The sequence below is a fragment of the Mus musculus genome, chromosome 15 (genome assembly GCF_000001635.26).
Source record: "Mus musculus strain C57BL/6J chromosome 15, GRCm38.p6 C57BL/6J".
Taxonomy (NCBI): domain Eukaryota; kingdom Metazoa; phylum Chordata; class Mammalia; order Rodentia; family Muridae; genus Mus; species Mus musculus.
The window spans coordinates 35,305,424-35,328,898 of record NC_000081.6 but is presented as its reverse complement, the minus strand read 5'-3'; the positions used below and the strand labels follow the sequence as shown (position 1 = coordinate 35,328,898).

Genomic DNA, 23,475 nt, shown 5'->3' with positions numbered 1-23,475 from the left:
AAATTTATGAAACTAACAGAACAAAGAGCAGAAGTAGCCTCTGGAGAGTGGTGTTTGCTTACTGTGGAGGACATTCTGACGGTGGTGGACTCGATTTTTTAATCAGAGTCTTTGCAACATTTTAATCAGTCATTTTCTTCATGATATCCTTATCGAAGTAAGGTGGCTATTGGCTAATTTGAAAAGAATGAGATGGGGAAACTTCAACTTAAAATGTACTGTTCAAGTGGTAAATATATAAAAGAATATATTTCTAGCCCTATGTGACGGTCTGAATGAAAATGGCTCTCATATGCCCACAGGAAGTGGCACTGTTAGGAGGCGTGGCCCTGTGGACGTAAGTGTTGCCCTATTGGAGGAAGTGCTTCACTAAGGGGTGGGCTTGGAGGCCTCAGAAGCTGAAGTCAGACCTAGTGGCTCACTGCCTCTTCCTGTCTCTCAGCCCCTCTCTAGCACCATGTCTACCTGCAGGCTGCCATGCTTCCTGACATGATGACAATGGACTGAACCTCTGAAACTGTAAGCCAGCCCCAATTAAATGTTTTTCTTCATAAGAGTTGCTGTGATCGCGGTGTCTCTTCACAGCAATAAAACTCAAACTAAGACACCAAATCTGGCGGCTGTGCCCTGGCGCTGTCCTATACTTCAGATATAAACTAGAGCTGTGAGTGAGCCTTATGTTGCTGCTAGTAAAACAAACAAGGTATCTGCTTCAGACAGTTCACTGCGGATCTTGGTGAGGTTCATAAATAATGCTACACAAATTTAAGGTCATTTGCTAAATAGATTTAGTTTCCAATGTAATTTTCCTAAGCTATTTAACCTAATCTAACCTTACCAAAGAGAAAGACCTATTTAACCTAGCTTTACTTTATCCTTGTTTGGGGGACAGGATCAGTAGACTTCCACTACCAGACACATGTATACCGGGTTGAAGCTTTGTGTTTAGCAGAGCCTGGGAAGATGCCTAACTCGTTAACATCTGCTTGAACCATAGCCATTGACCCACCCACAAAAAAAAAAAAAAAAAAAAAAAAAAAAAAAAAAAACCCTAATCATACAGATCTTAAGTTTAATGTTTTGAGGTCCTGACGTGGTTAATTTTGGCCAGAACAACATTATCTCCAAATCATGCTGCAATAGGGCCACTGGGAATTTTCTTTGAAATGGAAGCTATGCTAGGGAATTATGCACGTACACATTAGAGTAAACATTAACAGATGACAGGTTTCTTCATGTCCCATGAATTCTGTCATTTATAATCACTGCCAAATAATTGTTCAAAATGACACAAATCACTTTGAAAACCGAACTCTGGCTCTGTTTGCTTTAATGGGAAACCTATCCCTCTGAGGCTAGACCACATATAACTGAGGCGGACCCATGATTTACACAGGACTGGGGGCTCTATACTGGCCACAAGACATCAGATTTGGAGATTTCTTCTAATCTCTGATCAGAGTTTACACACTAGTCTCCATTAGAATTTGGCCCTGCATTTAAGCATGGCAATAAATTAAATAATTCATTTCATCTTTGCATTATTTCTCTAACAGTAGATTAGCAAATGATTCAACGAAACCCCAATCATATAATTTTGATAGTCTGATAAAGGCTATTATTATAAACAGTATTGTTATAAATGTTTTGAAAGTTTATTTATAAATTGGATTGACTTTGCCTGGTTCCTAGGTTACTGACATGTGATCTCTCAGCAGTAAACAAAAAAAATGTATTGTAAAAATCCTTATTTCAACAAATTATGCCAAATCTTAATAGACATTTTGTTCCAGAGCCTGAAGGATTTTTAATGAAGTCTATTACCTTTATTAGTAGCCAAGAACTGAGAGTCCAGCCTTTCCACTTCCTTTTAAAATGCGAGGTCCGCAAACCTGAAATTTTCACTTTTACTTTTCAATTTTGAACTGACATTCCAATCTGGGAGGGGAAGGAGGAGATGTAAAGACACCAAACACTCGAAGGTACCCCAAAGTGGGATCTCGCTGCTAAGAGCAGCAGCAAGCTTTCTTCTACAGGATCCAGGACTCTGTCGCCCTTTCGCATCCCGGCTGCGAATTCGTCCCTGCAACGCCTCCTGCCGGTCGGAAGCGCAGACGCCTTAAGGGCCTCTCGCCGTCTAGGAGGCCGGGGACAGGCGAGCCGTCTCCGTAGCGCCACCGCGGCCGTGAGCACGCGTGGGAGCGTAGGCCGCAGCACTGCAGCTCTAGGAAAGGGAGAGCGGGGCCTCGGCTCGCGCCTGCCCCCTGGGTCACCCATATGCGTGGGCTGTCACGTCTCACCGGGCCTCCCGCACTCCCACCCTGCCCACCTCCGGCAGCGCGCCCCACTCTCCGTTTCCTGCCCGCCTCTGTCCGCCCCTCCCCCCTCCCCACCCTCCGTGACCCCACGCGGGAGTGCTGGGGTCCAGGCGCTCATCCAGGGCTGGCTGGTGGGAGAGCTGAGGACTCACAGGAGTGTGGGTGTAGCCGAGAGGTTTGGGGTCTTGGGAGAGCTGTGTTGGGGACTTGTGAGACTTTCCTAGGAGAGGCCCTGTAACCTGCTCTTTTCCTGCCCACTCTCCCGCACCCCCACTCTGTCTTTTGCACCCCACCCCACCCCACACCTCTACCCAGTCCTCTGCCTTGTCTTCCCCCATTTCCCTCTTCTTGGAGCTGTTTCTCCTCCAGGCTCTCTCTTCACTTCACCTTTCTGCTCCACATGCTCTAACCTTTACTGCGTGATTGCTTTCTCCCCTCTTTCTGCATCCTAAAGTTCTCCACTTGCATTTGGTTAAGTGGTCACCACCTTCAAAACTAATTATTTCTTAGTTCATTTGAAATAAGATATCTTAAGCCTAAGGCTAATTTCATCTTCTACCTGTTCAGTGCAGAATAGCCTCAGGTATACTAGACGTGCTACATGAGTACCGAGTGGACACTCAAAAGAAATCTCCACACTAAGTTTTCTACATGGGTCGAGGGGAAGTCCTTCGCTAGGTTTGTTGATTGTAAGAGAAGCCCATCCATTCGTTAGGAAGGTCAAAGATAGTGTGTGGGCCTGCCTGGTACCAATGGCAGTCAGGGGCACTCAGGGACAGGTGTCATATCAGAGTGAGGAGGCTACAGGCTGGCCACAAGCCAGGCTTATGGAGAATTCGGCAAAAATCCAGACCTGCCTGGTCTATGCATCTGTGGTTCCAGATATCTAGAGCTGTGAAGTGGCTCCGCTGATAATCTTATCGAGCCATCGCGTAGCCCACCGCTGTGCCCCTGCCTCTGCCTGAACTCACAGAGGTCCAGTGGGTCGGACCAGCCAGTCTGAGGTCCACTGGCAAGTTCTGCTGCTCTATCAGGGACCACAGCCGAGCCCTAACCACAGACCAGTCCTGTTTCTCTTTCTGCTCTTGGGAGATAGTTACAGATATAGGTAATTAAGTTGCATCTGCTACTATATGCCCTTGCATAGACAATGTATTGGCTGAAGGTTAATTAGCTCAGAGTCTCTAAGAAGACGGCAAGCACCAGAACTTGGTAGGATTTGGAGTAAAAATACACAATCCTTCCTCTCAGCTAAGAGGGTTTAAGCAAGTTACTAGCTTTCATCATGTACCAACTAAAGCTGTTGGATAAGCTAAAATCTTTTCTTATTTGGAGATCTTTTCTCAAAGCAGGAAAGCTTACTAGCTAAAAGATTCTACTAGCTTGATTTTGTTGCCCCCCCCCTTTTTTTTCTTTTTAAGTCTTTAAAATTTTAAGAAATAATTTAAATAAAACACTAAGTGAAGCCGGGCGTGGTGGCGCACGCCTTTAATCCCAGCACTCGGGAGGCAGAGGCAGGCGGATTTCTGAGTTCGAGGCCAGCCTGGTCTACAAAGTGAGCTCCAGGACAGCCAGGGCTATACAGAGAAACCCTGTCTCGAAAAACCAAAAAAAAAAAAAAAAAACACTAAGTGAAGTCTGGGGAAAAGAAAGCAGATATGAATAATAGCATAGAAAAGAGCTTTCTTAATGACGTAAATAAGAACCCTTTAGACCCAGGCCCCTAGTTCAAGTTTATGCAGGAATGCTGTCACTCAATTTTGTAGGAGGAAAGAAGCCTGCTCTTTTGATCAGTTCCAATCACACTGTCTTATCTAGACTGGCACTGAGTCTCCTTTCATCGACCATAAGAAAAGTAGATAAGAGAGCCCAGAGAAGAGAGAAACAGCTTGCCCCCTTAACTCAGGGCTCCACCGTTCCTTTAGCTTCATAGCTGTAGACACCATGGTCAAAAGTTTTTAAATAGTTGTTTCAGAATCTACCCCTTTAACTAACTCTGTTTTATGCAGCACTGGCTCCAATGTGAGCAAGTGCTCACTGTGGGGGGCCGTAGAACACACTATGGGATAAACTTTGATATTGAGTTTAAGAGCTGATGAAAATGAATAGTGTGAAGTGTTTTCACAAAGCAATACATGAGTGTCATGAGAACCTAGAGTCAGGACCAAGGAAAAGCTCTTTCCGGGAGTGACCCTTAAGCCGAGCTTTAAAGGAAGAAATGAAAGGGGTAGTTGGAGGCAGAGGAAGATCTACAACCTGTAGAAAGGTCCGAGGCTAGAAGCAGCTCCCTTTGGAGACATGCTAGCAATCCTCTACAGCAGAAACACATGAGCAGGCAGAGTGGGAAGTGGGTGAATAGAAGCTGGAAGAAACTGGATGAGTCTGATGGAACCCACTGGAACTTTATACTGAAGGCTGAGGAGAACCCTTGGAAGATTTTAAGTGGGAAACACACGACCTGCTTTGCTTTTTAGAAAGAACATTTTTGACAACATTGAGGGCGTGTAGGAAGACTGGCTGGATTATAGGGAAAACCAGTTAGAAGATTATAGCGATGGTGCCAGATAGAAGTGACGAGAGTCTGAAGTTTGGGTGGAGATAGTGGCTATGGAAATGAAATTCAGAGATTACAAGGGAAGCGGGAGGGACTGACACCAGAGATAATGAAGAGCCCTGCTGACTGATGGGATGAGAACTGGGTAAGGATGAGTGGAGAAAGATTCCCAGGCTTAGGTATTTGGACTCAGAGGTGCCACTTACTGAGAGAGGAGCTGGTACTGGAACCAAAGAACAGCATGTTCTTTTGTTCAGTTTGGAACATACACTTTGGTGTGTCTGTAAGACATGCAAATAGAGAGGCCAAAGGAATGGACAACTGTGGAGTCAATGGAATCTGAGCTCAGCAACATTGAAACCATCAATGTAGTCAAGAATATTAAATAGCCCAGGCATAGCAGTGTGTGCCTTTAATCCCATTACTTGAGAGACAGGGGCAGGCAGATTTCTGTGGGTTTAAGAACAGCCTGGTCTACAGAGTGAGTTTTAGGAAAGTCAAGGCTATGAAGAGAGACCTTGACTAAAAAAACCAAAGGGGGGAAAAAGAATGCTAATGAACAAGTTTAAAGGGGCCAGGGAGATGGTTCAGTTGGAAAAATGGGTAATTTTCAAGCATGGATTCCCTGCACTCCAGGGACTGCCCAGGCATGGTCATGTGCATTGACAAGCCCAGTACTGGGGGTCAGAGACAAATGGACTCCTGGAACTTGCTGGCCACCCAGGCTAGCTACATCAAATGAACTCCAAGGTTGGTGAGACACCCTGTCTCAAAGTGGGAGAGTTGCTGAGGACGACAGCTGACTTTGATCTCTTACACACACACACACACACACACACACACACACACACCAAAGAGCAAATCTAATAGACCATCAAAGGCAAAAGAACCTTAGAAGGACATTAAGAAACAATGGCCACGACAATAGAAAGAAAATGTACGAACAAGCAGCATATAGGAGATACAGATTATACGCTAACCAGTGGCTTGCCCTGCCCCAGTGATGGACATGAGATTTATGATCTTGAGCTGCTAAGTGCATATTGGACCTATACCCCTCCCCAACCTACGCACACATTATTCATTGAGTCCCCCATGTTCTTAGAATCTAGCAACCCCAGAAGCTCAGTGTTTTCAAGTGGAAAACTGTAGTTCTAAAACACTAAGTAATTCGACCAGGGTTCAAGAATTAGGCGAAACCTCCCAGTGACTATGGTATGTGTACAAGTGCTTGATCTCTCTGAGCCTCAGTTTCAAGTTCTGCAAAATGGGATTTGATAGAACCTGCTTTTGAGGATTGTTGTTTGGATTACATGAGACTGGTAGTTATCTCTAGTAATGGCCATGCCTACCTACAACTATGTACTGGCTGGTTTTGTGTCAACTTGACACAGGCTGGAGTTATCACAGAGAAAGGAGCTTCAGTTGGGGAAGTACCTCCATGAGATCCAGCTGTGGGGCATTTTCTCAATTAGTGATCAAGGGGGAAAGGCCCCTTGTGGGTGGTGCCATCCCTGGGCTGGTAGTCTTGATTCTATAAGAGAGCAGGCTGAGCAAGCCAGTAAGGAACATCCCTCCATAGCCTCTACATCAGCTCCTGCTTCCTGACCTGATTGAGTTCCAGTCCTGACTTCCTTTGGTGATGAACAGCAATGTGGAAGTGTAAGCTGAATAAACCCTTTCCTTCCCAACTTGCTTCTTGATCATGATGTTTGTGCAGGAATAGAAACCCTGACTAAGACAAACTACAATTTTTAAATGTTTGTTTTTATTTATATACATGTATAACTGTGTGTATGAATGTATGACATATATGTACAGTCCGAGGAGGCCAGAAGATGGTGTCAAAGTTGCAGGTGATTGTGAGCCACCTGACAGGGAGCTAGTAACAGAACTCAGGTTCTCTGCAGTGCTCTGAATGCTCTTAGTAGCTGAGCCATTTCTCTATCTTCTGTCTGATGCTGACTCTTTAAAGGATGGTACTAGCATGATTGGCCCTAGGGTTTTGAGCCTGCTGCTCCAGTACTCTACCAGTGTGGCCCCTTTTGCTTTATGACACAGGTTTTACAAAGTTGCCCAAGCTGGCCTTGAACTTGTAGTTCTCCTGACTTAGCTTCATGAGTAGATGGAATTTGAGGCTTGCTGCTGGACCCAGCAGCTATAGTGTTTAAACAAATGCAATTGTGTTTCTATAAAGTATTCCATATGATCTTAGGAGATGTATACATGTCTGTATATTAAAGTGGTTACAATAAAGGCCTAGCATGGTGGCATAGGCCTTCGACCCCAGCACTTGAGAGACAGAAGCAAGTAGATCTCTGAGTACAAGGCCAAATTGATCTACAAAGGCTAGTTCCAAGACAGCCAGGGACACACAGAGAAACCCTATGAGATTATCAAAGACTGCAAGGGGGACTGGGCTAGGCAGTAAGTAGCCTTACCGCTTGCTTATGTTAGAGCTGTCAACTCATTCATTCTGTGTATTTGCTACTATGTATTCTCTGACCTGTATCCCCCTACATTCCTGCTAAAGATTTCTCAGTCTTTTATAACCAGTAGGCTTCTACTCAGAAGTCACTGAGAAAGATGGGTTTGGGAAAAGCCAAAAACTGACAAGAGTCTAAGTTCAGCAAGAAAACATAATAAAAGGAACCTCCCAGACTGAAGGTAGGAGAAAGACCTTGGAGAATGGATCAGAAGCCTCCCCCCGCTGGCCCCCCACCGCTGCCACCATACATACAATATTTGTATTATCAAAATCAAAAGACCTAAGGAGACAGAAATAAATAAATGATTGGTAGTGTTCAGTGATGTGTTATTAATCCTCTAATATGATTAGGGATTTCAAAGTATGGAGACTTTTGATCATGGCAGTTCTTTAAAGTTTTTCTTCATACTTGTTTCAAGGAATGCAACATCATATTCTACCCCAGGGCTTCAGGCCATTCACTTATACAGTGAAGAATCTGTCAGTTTGGGGAAGGGTTTTGTTGTGTTTTTGTTTTCCTAAGACAGATTCCTATTGTATAGCCTATGGCCCCACTGTGAACTCCTGTGTACAATCCAGGCTGCCATCAAACTCATAATCCTCCTGTCTCAGCATCCTGGGTGCTGGGGTAAATGATACACCTCACCACATTCAGCTTCCTGTGCAGCATTTTAGGGTAGCAGACTTCATTTAGCAAGAGACTTCTAAGACATTGCCTGCTTTGATGGTTCTAAAAGCCATCTCTATTAATCATTTTTATGGTGATAGCTATCCATAAGACAAGGCAAATCTGAAATGTCATTAGAATTTATTTCATTGACTTTAAACTAAATAAAGACAGAAACAAACAAAAAACATTTTCATGGAAAATTAGCCTCTTTGGGTTTTGCTCATACCAGGATGGCAATAGGTCTTTTCAATGGAGCAGAATTATGGTCAGAGCAATATAGGAAATTTTGGGTTATACTTTGTGAGTCATGTGTTTTTATTATTAGACTTTGCAGAGACATTAGCTGTTAATGTATGGTTCATGTGTTTTGATGACCAAGTCCACATTTTCAAAGTGTTTAAAAAGTCTTCTATTCTATAGATAATGTTTCACTGCTATCAATGTTTGATCTCTACCAAAGTAGAATAGCTCTGCTGGAGGGATGCGTTTAAAGCTCTGTCACCATGCTCTTAGTCCTCCCCTCAAAGCCTGTGAGTGCTCCTTCACCCTGCTCTCTACCCTCATCGACACAGGAAACTTCTACATACTTCTTTGGAAGCCTACAAATACCTGCACCAAAATGTATCCATGGGTTCCTTTTTCCTTATTTGTCTCTCAGATATGTTTGGACAGTGCCTAATGCACAATGATGCTAAAATATTTACTATTGAGTAAGAAGTATTGAAAAAAAAAAACCATAATTTCAATCAGAGGAACATATCCTGGATACAGACAGACCCTAGGGTTCCTGATAGGACTGTAGGGTGTGGATGGACAGAAAGGACATCCCTCCTGTTGACACACCCACTAGGCAAACACCTATGGCATATTGTTTCATCCCGGCAACCTTAATCATTACCACGAGCTCCTGCAAGTGGAACCATATCTGAATAATTCCATCCGATTGTTTCCATAAGGCTCAAGAGAGAAAACATGACTAGGGAAAAGGAATCCTTAATTATGTCTTAAAAATATGATCAAAAGCAACGTTTAAGAAAAGTGCTTCCAGGGAAGAGCTGAGGATGGTACTCAGGTTGTAATAATCCATTTCCCCAAACCCAGAGCATGTGATCAAAGCTGATACACATTATCTCAGGCTTGGTACCAGGGTGACTCTTTTTTTTTAGGTTTTTGGAAGTTATTATTCGGATGATTAAGAGGATGAGGACGTGTCACCCAAAGGCCAGCCAGGTGTGGGTGCTCAGAGCCCTGCTTTGGGAGCTATCACAGTATAAGCTTTCCTCTTTTTTTTTTTTTCCTTCTCTCTTCTGTTGCTTAATGAAGCTGTGGCTTTGCCCGTTGACACACTATCATGTGCTTTAGACCCTTCTGAGTCAAGGTGGGAGCACAAGTTAGAACTTGCCAGGTGAGGACAATGGAGTCTCATTAGAGGTGGAGGAGGCTGCTATCAGCTTGGCTATTAGGCAAATCAAAGTCCTCTTGACAGCCTGAGTGTCCACCACTGGATCATTCAGTCAGCTGAGGTGAAGGACTTATGAGCTTCATACCCGGTAAGGCTTTCAGCTCAAGCCGGTTAATTAATCCTCCTTTCAACCACACCACCAAAGAAGGAAATAAAGCATGAGCTTCTAATTCCTTCTCTCTCCTCCCATTAGGTGTGCTAATGTTGACTTATTGCTTATTGTTGGCAGATCTCCCAGGAAGACTGAAAACTTGCTAAATACACTGGCATATTTGGATTTAAAAAAAAAAAAAAAAGATGAAAACGTCCAAGTCTAGAATCCAAAAGAGAAGAAGCAATGCCATTTGCTGAGGGCTTGGTGACATCATGAGTTGGTTGCTCAAAGACTCTGCAAAATTTATGGCATCCAACCCAAATGTTTCATCTGCTTTTATAAGATGGATTCTCTCCCAGCTCTCCCCAGTTGCCTTAGTGAGATTAGAGGGCAGGATTGGACCACACTGGAAGGCTCTGGCAGGTGGCATTTGACCAAATGATGCTACACTTTCTTTCTTTTCTTATTGGATATTTTCTCTATTTACATTTAAACTGTTATCCTCTTTCCTGGTTTCCCCTCCTCCCAGAAACCCCTTATCTCATTCTACCTCCCCCTGCTTCTATGAAGGTGTTCTTCCCCCCACCCACTCCTGCCTCCCCACCCTCAACTCCCCTACACTGGAGCATCTATCGCGCATTCCTAAGACCAAGGACCTCTCCTCCCATTGATGCATGACAAGGCCATCCTCTGCTACATATGCAGCTAGAGCCCTGTGTACTCCTTGGTTGGCGGCTTAGTCCCTGGCAACTCTGGGTCAGGGGTCTGTTTGGTTGATATTGTTGTTCTTCCTATGGGATTGCAAACCCCTTCAGCTCCTTCAGTCCTTTCTCTAACTCCTCCACTGGGACCCCATGCTCAGTCCAATGGTTGGCTACGAGCATCCACCTCTGCATTTGTAAGGCTCTGGCAGGGCCTCTCAGGAGACAGCTATATCAGGCTCCTGTCAGCAAGCATTTCTTGGCATCCACATTAGTGTCGGGTTTTGGTGACTGTATATGGGATAAATCCCTAGGTTGGGCAGTCTCTGAATGGCCTTTCCTTCAGTCTCTGCTCTATACTTTGTCTCCATAATTGCTTCCATGAATATTTTGTTCCCTTCATGGTAAAAAGTCTTGGAAAGATCGGGAATTCAAGGCCCATACCTAAACATAGTAAAAGCAATATACAGCAAACAGGCAGCCAACATCAAACTAAATAAAGAGAAACTGGAAGCAATCCCACTAAAATCAGGGACTAGACAAGGCTGCCCACTCTCTCCCTACCTATTCAATATAGTACTTGAAGTCCAAGCTAGAGCAATTAGACAACAAAAGGAGATCAAGGGGATACAAATTGGAAAGGAAGAAGTGAAAATATCACTATTTGCAGATGATATGATAGTATACATAAGTGACCCTAAAAACTCCACCAGAGAACTTCTAAAGCTGATAAACAACTTCAGCAAAGTGGTTGGATATAAAATTAACTCAAACAAATCAGTAATCTTATTCTACTCAAAGGATAAACAGGCTGAAAAAAAATTAGGGAAATGACACCCTTCACAATAGCCACAAATAATATTACAAACATTAATGTGACTCTAACCAAGCAAGTGAAAGAACTGTATAATAAGAACTTCAAGTCTCTGAAGAAAGAAATTAAAGAAGATCTCAGAAGATGGAAAGATCTCCCAGGCTCATGGATTGGCAGGATCAATATAGAAAAATGGCCATCTTGTTTAAAGCAATCTGCAGATTCAATGCAATCCCCATTAAAATTCCAAATCAATTCTTCACAGAGTTAGAAAGAGCAATTTGCAAATTCATTTGGAATAACAAAAAACCCAGGATAGCAAAAACTTTTCTCAACAATAGAACTTCTTGGGGAATCACCATCCCTGACCTCAAGCTGTACTATAGAGCAATAGTGATTAAAAACTGCATGGTATTGGTACAGAGACAGGCAAGAAGATCAATTGAATTGAAGACCTGCAAATGAACCCACACACATATGGTCACTTGATCTTTGACAAAGGAACTAAAACCATCCAGTGGAAAAAAGACAGCATTTTTAACAAATGGTGCTGGTTCAGCTGGCAGTCAGCATGTAGAAAGATGCTACACTTTCTAACATTCGGAATTCTGGTACTAGAGCTTCACAAACTAGACAAAGTTCCTTCTGGTACTAATACTGTGCAAGAGGTGGACAAAGATATTTCCTGAGCTCCTCCCAAGTGAAAACTCTTGCGCGCACTCGACTGGCCAGGAAGAACAACGCTGCAACAGGATCCTTCTGCACACGTTTATTGGGAGAGCTTGATTGCAGAGGCGAAGAGACCCGAGCCCAGAACTGGTGCTGCTTTTATAGGCCTAGGAGAGGCGTGTCTCACACCCGGATTGGTTATGCACTAGGCCTCATTTGCATGTTCCTCATCTGATTGGCTACTCTCTCTCTCTCTGTACCTCACAGAGCTTCATTATCATACCTCATTTGCATGTCTCACATCTGATTGGTTATACTCTCAAAGCCTCATTATCATGCCTGGGCCAGGCAGTGTCTTTGCAAAAAACTTTACTGCATATGTACACATTGGTTGTTTGTCCATACTTATGCGTGGTGGCCAGCAGTAGTCAGTGCCACTCTGCAACGGCACATGTGGCTTCCCACAAAAACTATTCTATTTTGTCTTGAAACACAATAAAGATCCCAACATGTTGCCGGACTCCCCAGCTCCACCCTGTACTTTCCTTGGTAAGTCTTGTTTTCGTATGCATTGCTTCTAAAGACCTGAAATGGAGGTGAGATTGGAGTGAAGTAAACAAAACAAACAATAAAGACAAAAACCCTCCTTAGAAATAATACATTGCTGTGTATGTGTGAATGTTGCTATGTCACCTGGATTGATCTTAAACTGAGATTACAGGCAGATCACCACGCCTGGCTGCTGAATCATCTCCAACTACCTACACTATTGCAAATGTGTTTTAGAAGAGACTTTAAAAACTTTCCTCTACTTCCCAAAGTAAGACTTGTATGGGAATAAATTATTTACTCCTTGGTCAGCATAACTTTGAGAGCCTCAAAAGGAAAGGTGATTGGGAGTTATTATGTTACTCACAAAACCAGATTTCAACAGTTGTCTGATAATGGTTCTCAAAGGACTGAAAATTGAACGTTTAACCTGATACTTTCCAGCTCTGTCATTTGGTTATTTCTAATATCAAAGAATAAAAATTTTTACAGGTGGCGATAGTGCACACCTTTAATCCCAGCACTCAGGAGGCAGAGGCAGGTGAATCTCTATGAGTTTGAGTCCAGCCTGATATAGAGTGAGTTCCAGGACAGCCAAGAGCACATAGAAACTCTGTCTCAAAAATAAATAAATAAATAACGAGAAAAAAATCAACCAAACAAAAACAAAAAAGAATAAAAATTTTCAAGCCTCAGCTTGGCTCCTTAGTTAGCTATAGACATTGTTCAGCTGTTCAGTCCTGTGCCTTGTGCATGTGCGCTGAGTGACTACTTCAGTTCTAGTTAATTCTGTAAGCATTTCCTGTACACCTATGCTTTGCATTTGTGTAGTTCTAGGATAGTGAGTTAGCAGAGAGGATTTGGTTATTAGTTTACAAGAAGGCTTCAGAGAACCAGGAAAGCAAAACAGAACATGGGCCAGAAACAATAAGTGTCTAAGCACAATATTTTATATAAATTCACTGATTTTATTCTTTTTCATCTGTTTCACTGTCATCTGAGTTGTTGTACTGGCTTTATTGAGAAAAGAAATTTATACCATAATCTGTAATCTTATTTAAATAGAAACTGGAATTAAAGAACAGGGCGGGGGGGGGATGTCAGGGGGGTGGGGAACATAAAAACAAATTAGCAGCTCTGTGAGAGTCCGTGTTTTGTTAGTATAAAAATTCAAGTATGTTTTTAAGAACAGATTGGGAAGAAGAAAATATTTTGGGGCAAGTCAGAGAGAAAGGCAAAGCATTAGGAAAGAATACAGACCCTTGGGAAACATCGTAAATAAAAGTTCCTGACGTACAGTAAATACATGTTAGAGGCGCGAGAATGTCATCCAAGTTTGGTTTGGTGGATATCAAGAGCTTTTAAGAAAGGATAGGAAAGATGGAAAGACCAGCCAAGTTAATTTGGAGACAAGCCAGGCTCACATACAATAAGCCGAGAACTGACTGAAAGCACGTGAAATTCAAGAAGGTGGCTAAGGAAGGCCTGCCGCCCAGGGAACAAAGATGAAACAAGGTCGCTGGTGCCTGAGCTAGCTCCAGGGGGCACATAACCTATACATTGTTCTTTGTGAAAAGACAAGTGGCCGGTAGCCTATTAACCAAAGATCCACCCTGTGTTTCTCATCTGTGCAGCCAAAGTGCATGATTCACCAGGAAAATCACATCAAAAACAAACAAACAAACAAACAAACAAACAAAAAACATTGCTAGCTCAGTATAAACTACATCATTCATTTTTAAAACTAGATATAATTATAGGATCCTGTCAAAACAGGTTGTTAAAAGTCACATGCAGAAAATGAATGTTATATTTGAATTTAAAATATGACTTTAAAAATTTGACCAAATGTCCAAAGTTTTATTTTCTTTTCAAAGTGTTTTTAATTGAAATGGAATTATAGCAGTTCCGCACTTCCTTTCTCCAGTTCCCTCCTCCCAAGTCCTCCACTTTGATTGTATTTGTTACACACACACACACACACACACACACACACAGGTTGCACAAATTGGTGGCCATTAATTATGTATATGTTACCGAACCTAAAAATACACGGAGACTTTTCCACACCCAAATTTATGTCACTTGCTGATCTGTGGCAAACAGAGCTGCTGTTTCACACAGAAAGTCACAATGAAAGTTAATTCATGCCACTGTAGCATAATTAGAACATAACTGATTTATTTAAAGCCAAACAAAAACCCTCTTATAATCAGAATGTAATGGAGGAAACCTTTTAAATGGCTCTGTCCATTTTGTGCTGCTTTGACCTGAATTTCCACTATTTTTCCAAACTGCTCCTTCCAGAGCAAAGAAACAGACAGATTATTTTCATTAAATCAGGCTAGATCAGAGTCTGTGCTCAGGTAAACTTAATCTCATAGTTGAAATTGCATGAATTACCAAAATATTTTTAAATAATTATATTATGATAGGATTTTAAATTTTATATGCATTGTGCTTTCTTAATAAAAGGGGAATTTTAAAACTTGTTCTGAAAATTTGAAAATATATAATAAAAAATAAACCAACATTTCTTAACATTTCTGGAGTTTGGCTTTTTAAAATACTTTTATTATATCTGTTTACTTATTTTGGGTGTGTGTTCATGTGTATGTGCAGGTATAATATGTGTCATGGCACAAGTGTGGAGGTCAGAGAACACCCTCAGCGGTTGTTGTCCACCACACAGATTCCAGGGATCGCACTCAGGGCATCCGGCTGAGCAGCACGTGCCTTTACCTACAGAGCTGTCAAGAAAGGCCCTAACCTCTTTTGAATCACAGCCAACTCTAAAAATCTGATGAAAGGTATAGCTCCTTCTCTCCAGAAAAACAAAAATTGAAAAACAAAAGAAACGAAACCTCATACATATTTATATGTATGTGACATTGGCTTAAGGTTTCACAGATATGGGCTCTCTGAAGCCACCCCAAGGATCCACCAAGGTCCACAATCTCTGGTCCATGAACATCTGCAAATAAAACCACATTTGTTTTGGCAAGAAGAAAGACTTACCAATAAGACGTATGCTTGCTGAAGTTTCCATTCTCAGAGCCTATAACTGGAAGGAATAATTGTTTTAATCCATCTCTCTCTCTCTCCTCTCTCTCTCTCTCTCTCTCTCTCTACTCTCTCTCTCTCTCTAAAAGAAAACAAAAACAAAACAAAACAAAACAAAAAACAACAACCAAAACTTGGCTCATTTATCTCTCCTGTTTAGCCTTAAAATGAAGACCAATTTCCTTTGGGTCAAACCCCAAACTCTTAGTGTCTTGACTTTCTAAATGCTTGACAACTATAGACACGTTAATGAAATCCAAATGGGTGAAATTCAACACTTCATCCTGATGCTTCTTACAGATGTTCTTAATAATAATGCTGGAGAAGCCTTAGAAGGCAAGCTTCACACGTCAGCCAAAGAAAGAGAATTCACTTGGAAAATGAAGATAAGGAGTAATTCTGGAGTGCTCCTGTACCAGTCATATTGAACATGCTCAACCTCAACTTCTAATCAGGCTTGTGGAGTGCAGAGGAGAACTCTGCAGACCGCCTCCGAGGTAGGCATCTTGGAGCTATACATTTAAATTCTCCTTGGAATATGTTTTCCCATAAGAACTTCATTATAGGTGAGCAAGATGGCTCTGCAGGGAAAGGAGCTTGCCAAGAAGCCTGATGGCCTGAGTTCAATCCCCGAGGCCCACATGGCAGAAGGACAGACATGGATCCTGTAAGTTGTCCTTTGGTCTACACACACAGATAATAAGGGTTATTTTGTTTTTAAGATTTTTATTTCACCAGGTGGTGGTGGTGCAGGTCTTTAATCCCAGCAGTTGGGAGGCTGAGGCAGGTGGATCTCTATGAGTTCAAGGCCAACTTGGTCTATAGAACAAGTTCTAGGGCAGCCCAGGCTACATAGAGAACCCCCTTTTTACTAGACAGAAGTGAAGACAGACAATTATGGAAACTTTGTGATGCTAGAGCTTGTAAGGAGGTGATATCGCAACACCATCAGAGTGGATTAGCTCGCTATAGGCATTCGCTTGCTTTTCCTGACTAGCCACCAGCAACCTGTCTGCAAATCTCTGACTGGAGCACTCCCAGGTTGGGAAATAATTACCCTGAACATTCTTTGAGCTCATCTGGAGGGGAAAATTTGCACACTTGGATAAACAAAAGCTTGTAGTAAGCGTTTTAACCAATGAATCTTCAACCTTTAAAAAATGAAAAGAATCAGTCAACTTATCTGACAAGATGTTAGTGTTGAGATGCTTCTCCTTATAGTGCCAAGAGTACTGTTGTCTTCGCAGGATGTATAAATGTGGGGCACATTAGCCTGAAAAAGAAGACTAGAGGGAATCTGCATTAAATTAATCAGAGTTCTGAATTCTGATCTAGAATCTATCAGTCTGATTACCTACAGAGGCTTAGACAAGTCCCTCAGCCCCACTGCTCCTCCCCTGTCCCTCAGCCCCACTGCTCCTCCCCTGTCCCTCAGCCCCACTTCTCCTCCCCTGTCCCTCAGCCCCACTGCTCCTCCCCTGGTCATCTTTTTCTTCACCCAGAAAATGAAGATAATGCTGAAGATTGTGAATAATAAGAAGATTGTGTAAATTTAATGTCATGTTCGGGATAGTCAAGTTACTTAGAGCTATTTAATTAGGTTTTAGCAAACTAGCATATGCTATTACAACAATATTAATTGAGAGAGTATCTGGGAACGGCAATGGAAGTATGTGGGGAGGGAGGAAAGGGAAGGTTCTAGAAATGGCTTGCATCTTGGAAAAATCACTTAACTTTTCTGCTCCTTATATAAAATAAAATTTTATTCCTTAGGTAAAATAAATTTCTCTATGTGGTTCTATTTAATTTTTCTCCTCCTCCTCCTCCTCCTCCTCCTCCTCCTCCTCCTCCTCCTCCTCCTCCTCCTCTTTCTCCTCCTCTGTCTAGTTTCTTTCTAGTAGAATATAAATTAGAGGTGCACAGACACATTGTCTCTAACATCACTAACATCATTGAATAATTTCTTACTACATAGCCAATAACAAACATTTGCCCACAGCCTTCTCAGTTTGGATGTTTGGTTCTTCTTTGGAAAGTGAGTTCGGGGCCCAAGAAATGTGCTTGCTACACAGGCCTGAGTACTTGAGGTTAGATCACCAGAACTCACCAAAAACAAAAAACAAAAAACAAAAAACAAAAAACAAAACAAAAACAAACAAACAAACAAACAAACAAACAAAAACAGGGATGGCAGCATCGACCTGTTATCCCAGTTCTGGGGAAGTAGAGACAGGAGCATCTCCAGGGCTTGCTGGCCAGCTAGTATGGCAAAATCAGTGAACTTCAGATTTAGTAAGAAACCTATTTTCAAAAAATAAAGTGGAAGATATTGAAGAAAACATGTGAAATCAACCTTTAGCTTTTAGAAATGTGTGTGTGCACGCACACGCACATGGGCATGCACATGCACACACACAGTTATGAGGTAGGAGGAATAGTTCAATGGTAGAATGCTTGTCCAGATTGTGGGAGACCCTGGATTTGATCCTGAGAGAGAGGGAGACAGAGAGACAGACAGAGAAACAAAGACAGAGACACAGAGTGAGAGAAAGAGACAGAGAGATATTATGAAATCTTCTACCATATGAGAATCTATACAGTCAAATGTAATACAATACTGCCATTGTTTATTTTTTCATCCTAATATCTGCATTTGCTTCAGATATCTTTTAAAGAAAAATTATCTTTCTTCTTTTGATGGGTAGAGGCAGCAGGATCCCTTTGGAAGTAAAGGCAATTATTATAGTGTGAGGAACGTCTGGATGGCTCTAGATCAGAACCTCACAAAACAATAGCCATGTCCTGTCATCACATTGAACTATTTACAACACAACACTGTCAGTGTCCGATGTCGCAAACACAGTGCCACGTGGAGACTACAGAGGCCTGCGAGCAAGCCCCTGAGAGTTGCGAGTCCTGGTGACTCAACTCTGTCAGGACAGAAAAACACTGATTAGTTTCGACCAAGAGAATGGGAAGTGATCGGTTCTGATCTAGAATATAATCTATACTTCTTTTAAGATGTCTCTCCATTTAACTGGTGTTTCAAATGCTAGTGCTTGTGCAACTCATGCAACTCATTGAGCCTCATATTTCAGGTGAACCCTTGGAAGATATAGATCATGCCAAAACTTTCCTAGTCTTGGTCTCTACAATTAAATCATTACTGTTTCCCTACCCAATAAAAATTAAACAAAATAAGGAAGAAAAAAGCCTTTGCATCATCTATCTGCTTAATTTACTTTCTTTTTTCCTACATTGGTTTTCATATTTGGATAAAGGATGTAGGGCAGTTGAGTTTCACTGGGAAGTTTATGTTGGTGAAGAGGCAGGAGCTATTACATTCTATCTCGTCAGTGATCCATAGATAATGGGTCACCAAGGGATTTAAGAACTGTATCTTTCAGCTCTTGCCAGGGAGGTAGAGCACTGCACACTGAGGCGAATCATAATGTGACACGCCCTGAAGAATCCTCAGAAGCCCTCAGGCGCTCACTCAGGTGCCATCCCGAAGAGTTGTCAGCTAAAGATGGCATTCTGTAAAGAATGTCTGCAACAGAATTAGTTTTCCTATTTCTTTGTTGCAAATTCTTACGAAGCAATCTTCAGATCCTTAAGTGTTTTGTTTTGTTTTCTCCTGATAATATTAGAGGCAAGATCTATGTATTCTGACCTTAAAAAATGTGTCTGTGAAGGAAATGGAAGGAAATTACAAAATAGTATAACGTGCGTGCATGTGTGTGTGTGTGTGTGTGTGTGTGCGCGCGCACATAAGCACACACAATCTGTTTATGCATAGCAAACATGTGTGAAGACATGTTAAGCTCTCACAGGGTTTGTCTCTTAGGAATGGAATTGAGATGACTCATTAGCAGGGCAGAGGTAACAGTGGATATTTAAAACTTCCTTAATATATATCTGCACTACATGAGGTTTTTTGTTGTGTTTTGTTTTGTTTTTTACAATAAATGTGATTGCTTTTATCACCTAAAAACAAAAGCACTTTTTAAGCTGAAAGCAATACTTTTGGCCAATGGTCTTCTGTGGGTTCCAGGTACAGATCACCCTTGTTTTTAATTGAACGACAATGTTGATGGTTTGGAATTACTGTGGTTTCTTACTTTCTATTTTTTGTGACATCAACAATACTTGTTTGAAGTCACACTTATGTATTTCTTACTGAGAAGCATAAACCCCTCAAGCTAAAGAGTGACTACGAGTTGTATAACATAAATTCTTATTTTACAGACACTATGTTAAAAACTTGTCAATTAACAACCCCACAACTATATCTCAAATGCCCCCTGCTCTGGTGTTTTAATGTACTGTTAACATTTTTAAAAATCTAAAGCGTAATTTAAATTAGTTCTCACTTTAAAACTACCACACACTCATACTTCAGCATATGAACTATTTCTATAGCCAATGAGTATTCTTCATACAGAAGGGAAAATAAAAAGGCATTAATAATGATATTTCAGCCAACACGTTGAAAACAAAGTTATTTCTACTCTGTGATTACTACTTTGTTCTCCCCTTTATTCAAGCATTGCACCCTGCTCCTTTGTGTGTGTGTAGATCATGAGGACAAAGAATGAAGAAATAAGAAATCAAAGCCAAAAATGCCTAAAGATAGGAAAAGAAGAAATGAACATTTGGGGCAGCAAGGATAAAAAAGTGGAGAGAAACTGGAAGAGTGGCAGGAGTCAGGGCAGAGAGAAACTGAACAACTTCAAGGCCAGTGAGTGAGTAAAGAAAAGAAGCAGAGGTTTGTTTTGTGTTTATTACCATAAGCACATAGTAAACGGCCGGCGGATAAGATAAAGAGAGCAGTAGTGTCAAAGGCTAACTCAGAAGCTCTCGGCTCCAACACACAGAAGAACTACTTGAAGTGTTTGTTTAAAATAGAGACCTTAGTCTTTATCACCAGAAATTCCAACTCACCCAAGGGGTTAGGGAGGGCTCAAAAAAAGAGGCCCTTGGATACTTGAATGTTGACACCTTGGATAATGCTGGGCTGCAAAGACTGAAGCTCTTGAATGGGAGAAAACAGGACCCAGGATAAAGAAATCCTACAGGATAGGAAAAGGAATTCTGAGTGGACATTAAGGAAGAAGGGGAAGGAGAGTAGAAAGTGTGGTGTAATGAGCTGCAGAAAGTGGGTTAGGAGGCTGGAGAGGCTGTGAAAAAGCCAGAGTCAGAGGCAGTAAATCAAGAGGAAAAAACATATTCAGCACAGCAAGGCTTTCTTTTGGATTTTTAAAATACTGTGTATTACATTTTTTTTCTTTCAAAAAAGAAACGTAATTTTTGAGGGAAAGTTAAAACAGGAAAAAGAATGTAACCTGAGCTCATTACTAAGGAATCACTGCTATTAGCAGTTCTGCTGTTTCCTGCAAATCTATGGCACTGAATAAATAGGAATATGTGAGCAATTCCCTGAGTCTGACATCAGCAGGTCCTACCATAAGATTATTAATGGAAGCTTTAGCTGTTGTTGCTGGTGGTGTTGGCAGTGTGTGTGTGTGTGTGTGTGTGTGTGTGTGTGTGTGTGTGTGTGTGTGTGTGTGTGTGTTTGTGTGATATCATGCAAGTACAGGTAAGAGGTAAGAGGCCAATGTCAGAAATTGTTCCTTAGGATTGTCTACCTTGTATTTTGAGACCTGTCTCTCTCTGCCTCTCCAGCACTGGAATTTTAAGTGGGTTCTATCACATGGGGCTTTTAAAAATGCATGCTGTGGCTTGAGCTCAAACTTGCAAGGCAAGCAGTTTATTTCTACCATCTACCTCTTATTCACAATGACCACCTTCTTCTTCTTCTTCTTCTTCTTCTTCTTCTTCTTCTTCTTCTTCTTCTTCTTCTTCTTCTTCTTCTTCTTCTCCTCCTCCTCCTCCTCCTCCTCCTCCTCCTCCTCCTCCTCCTCCTCCTTCTTCTTCTTCCTCTTCCTCTTCTTCTTCCTCTTCTCCCTCTCCTCCTTCTCCTCCTCTTCCTCCTCCTCTTCTTCTTCCTCCTCCTCCTCCTTCTCTTTCTTCTTCTTATAGTCCTGGGCTTCAAGGAAGACTAACTAACATGGTTTCTAGGTAGTCAATGCTGCTATAATTTTGTTCTTTTTATTTGTGATTGACTGAGGGTAAATGGCTTATTTTTTTCAGTCAAGAAGAGACAAGGCAGGTCTGCAGGTAGATTGTGTGAGACACTTTCAGTTTTAAAACAGCAACACAATCAAGAGATCACCTCTTTTTCTGCCTCTGGAATTTGGTGAGAACACAATGGACTGGTGCTTGGAGCTGCTGCAGCCATCTTGTGGACATGAAGGGAGCCCCAATCTACCTAGAAAAAATGGAAGAACAGAAATACAGGTACAGCTGGGACCAAGATGATCTTGCCACTTCAGTACATTACAAAACCCGAGACCCCATCTTAAAACATCTGATGAAATAGAAGAGTCTTCTATTGTTGAAGATTTGTTAGATTTTTCTGTTTCTTTCATTAAAAATCATCATAACAGATATGGTATAATTTACCTATTTGTGTGTGTGTGTGGGGGGGCGGCTTTTAAGGTTACTTGCAATGTTTTTTTTTTTTTAAACTATCAATTTTCACTTGGGGTCATTTCAAGAAAGAAAAGTCACATAGCTTAGATAATAAGGTAATTTGTGTAGGGGTGCAGGCAATAAGTAATAAAAAGAAGAAAAGAAACAAGAATGAACTTGAATTATCTCAGGTCATCAGCGCTGACTCATTCTGCATCTCCACCCCCCTTTATTGCTCACTGCTGTCATCAGTGGTAGCTATCAATGTCAAGTGACATGTTAGAAGGGAAAAATTGAGAAATACAGTCTCAACACTGGAAAATGTAAGTGCAAGTAATCCCGCACAACACACAAGTGTTTGCAATGTACACATTGTTTCGTATTCTGTTCCCTTTCCTTATTACAATAATATTGAAATTATATGGTGATAAGAAGAGCAGCTCATATCCCTACTCATCTCATCTTACGATGTTCTGTGGTTTCTACACAGTGTTAATTCCAGATGTGTTGTCACCATGTTGACAGTCTTCTGTTTCCCAAGAACCTCCCTGGAGCTGCCTGTCCATCCAGAGTTGAGACAGAGGTGCCCAAGTAAATATTTAAGAAGAAGCTTAAATGTTCATACTAAAATCTAAAAAAAAAATGAACTTGAGAAATTCCCAGTGTTGTTTTATTTTATCAGTGAGATAGTTGGAGCCATTTATAATTTTAGACTCCAAATTTGCTGACCTTTAAAATATATAGTTGTCTCAGAGTTAGGTCTTGTGAAGTTTTTCTCGTATACAGTGATATATAGCAAAATAATAATACTAATTACCTCAGTAGTAAAGTGCTTATGCTACCAACCACCTACATTTCTAACTAAGTGCCAGCCAGAGCATCTAAAACTCACTCAGAAGTCCTCCCAGGCAACTGGTTACAATGTAATTAGTGTTCAGAAATGGTTTTTCATCTCTCACAGATGAGAAGATTCTACAGTTGCAGCTCAATCATCATTTGTAACTGCGGTTCGTTGATTTTTTTCTACACTGTGGCTATGACTGGTGATCTTTCCTCCTCTGAACCTTTAGCCAAGGCAATTGATTCATAAGTTAACTATGATCGAGGGTGTAAGGAAACACGGACTAATCTAAAACATAAATAATGAGTCTTCCCTGAACTCAAAAAAAAAAAATCTATTTCCTAAGACACAAGATGTGCCTTGTCCTTACAGTGTCTTATGAGAGTGTCTCACACAGATGCATTTCCTGCACACTTGTGCATAGAGGAGGAAAAAAAAAACAAAAAAAAAACAAAAACCTCAGAGATTGGAGAGGAAGTAAGTATTCAGAATTTCACCTGGAATGATGAAGAATGTTTCAAGTCAAATGACAAAGTATAGTCCTGCCTGAGCCTAGATGGTCAGTGGATTTAATAGCTATTAAATTAAGCTCTATCACATAGATTTTAAAATAGTTAGGTAGTCAGGATTCCTAAAATGTGCCCCTAGATTCATCAAGACAAAAAACAGATAATAAAACCCAGTGCAAAGTGCAGTGTGGTGGCTTGTGCCTGTTTTT

The 23,475-nt window shown here is 41.4% G+C and overlaps 1 long non-coding RNA gene across 1 annotated transcript; it reads left to right on the top strand.

The window, feature by feature from the left end:
* Nucleotides 1–363: 363 nt before the first annotated feature.
* On the top strand, nucleotides 364–21,889 carry BC048602 (cDNA sequence BC048602). The gene is made up of 3 exons (NR_045280.1): nucleotides 364–519; nucleotides 19,930–20,150; nucleotides 21,536–21,889. It is a non-coding gene; the product is annotated as a cDNA sequence BC048602 (long non-coding RNA).
* Nucleotides 21,890–23,475: the final 1,586 nt, after the last annotated feature.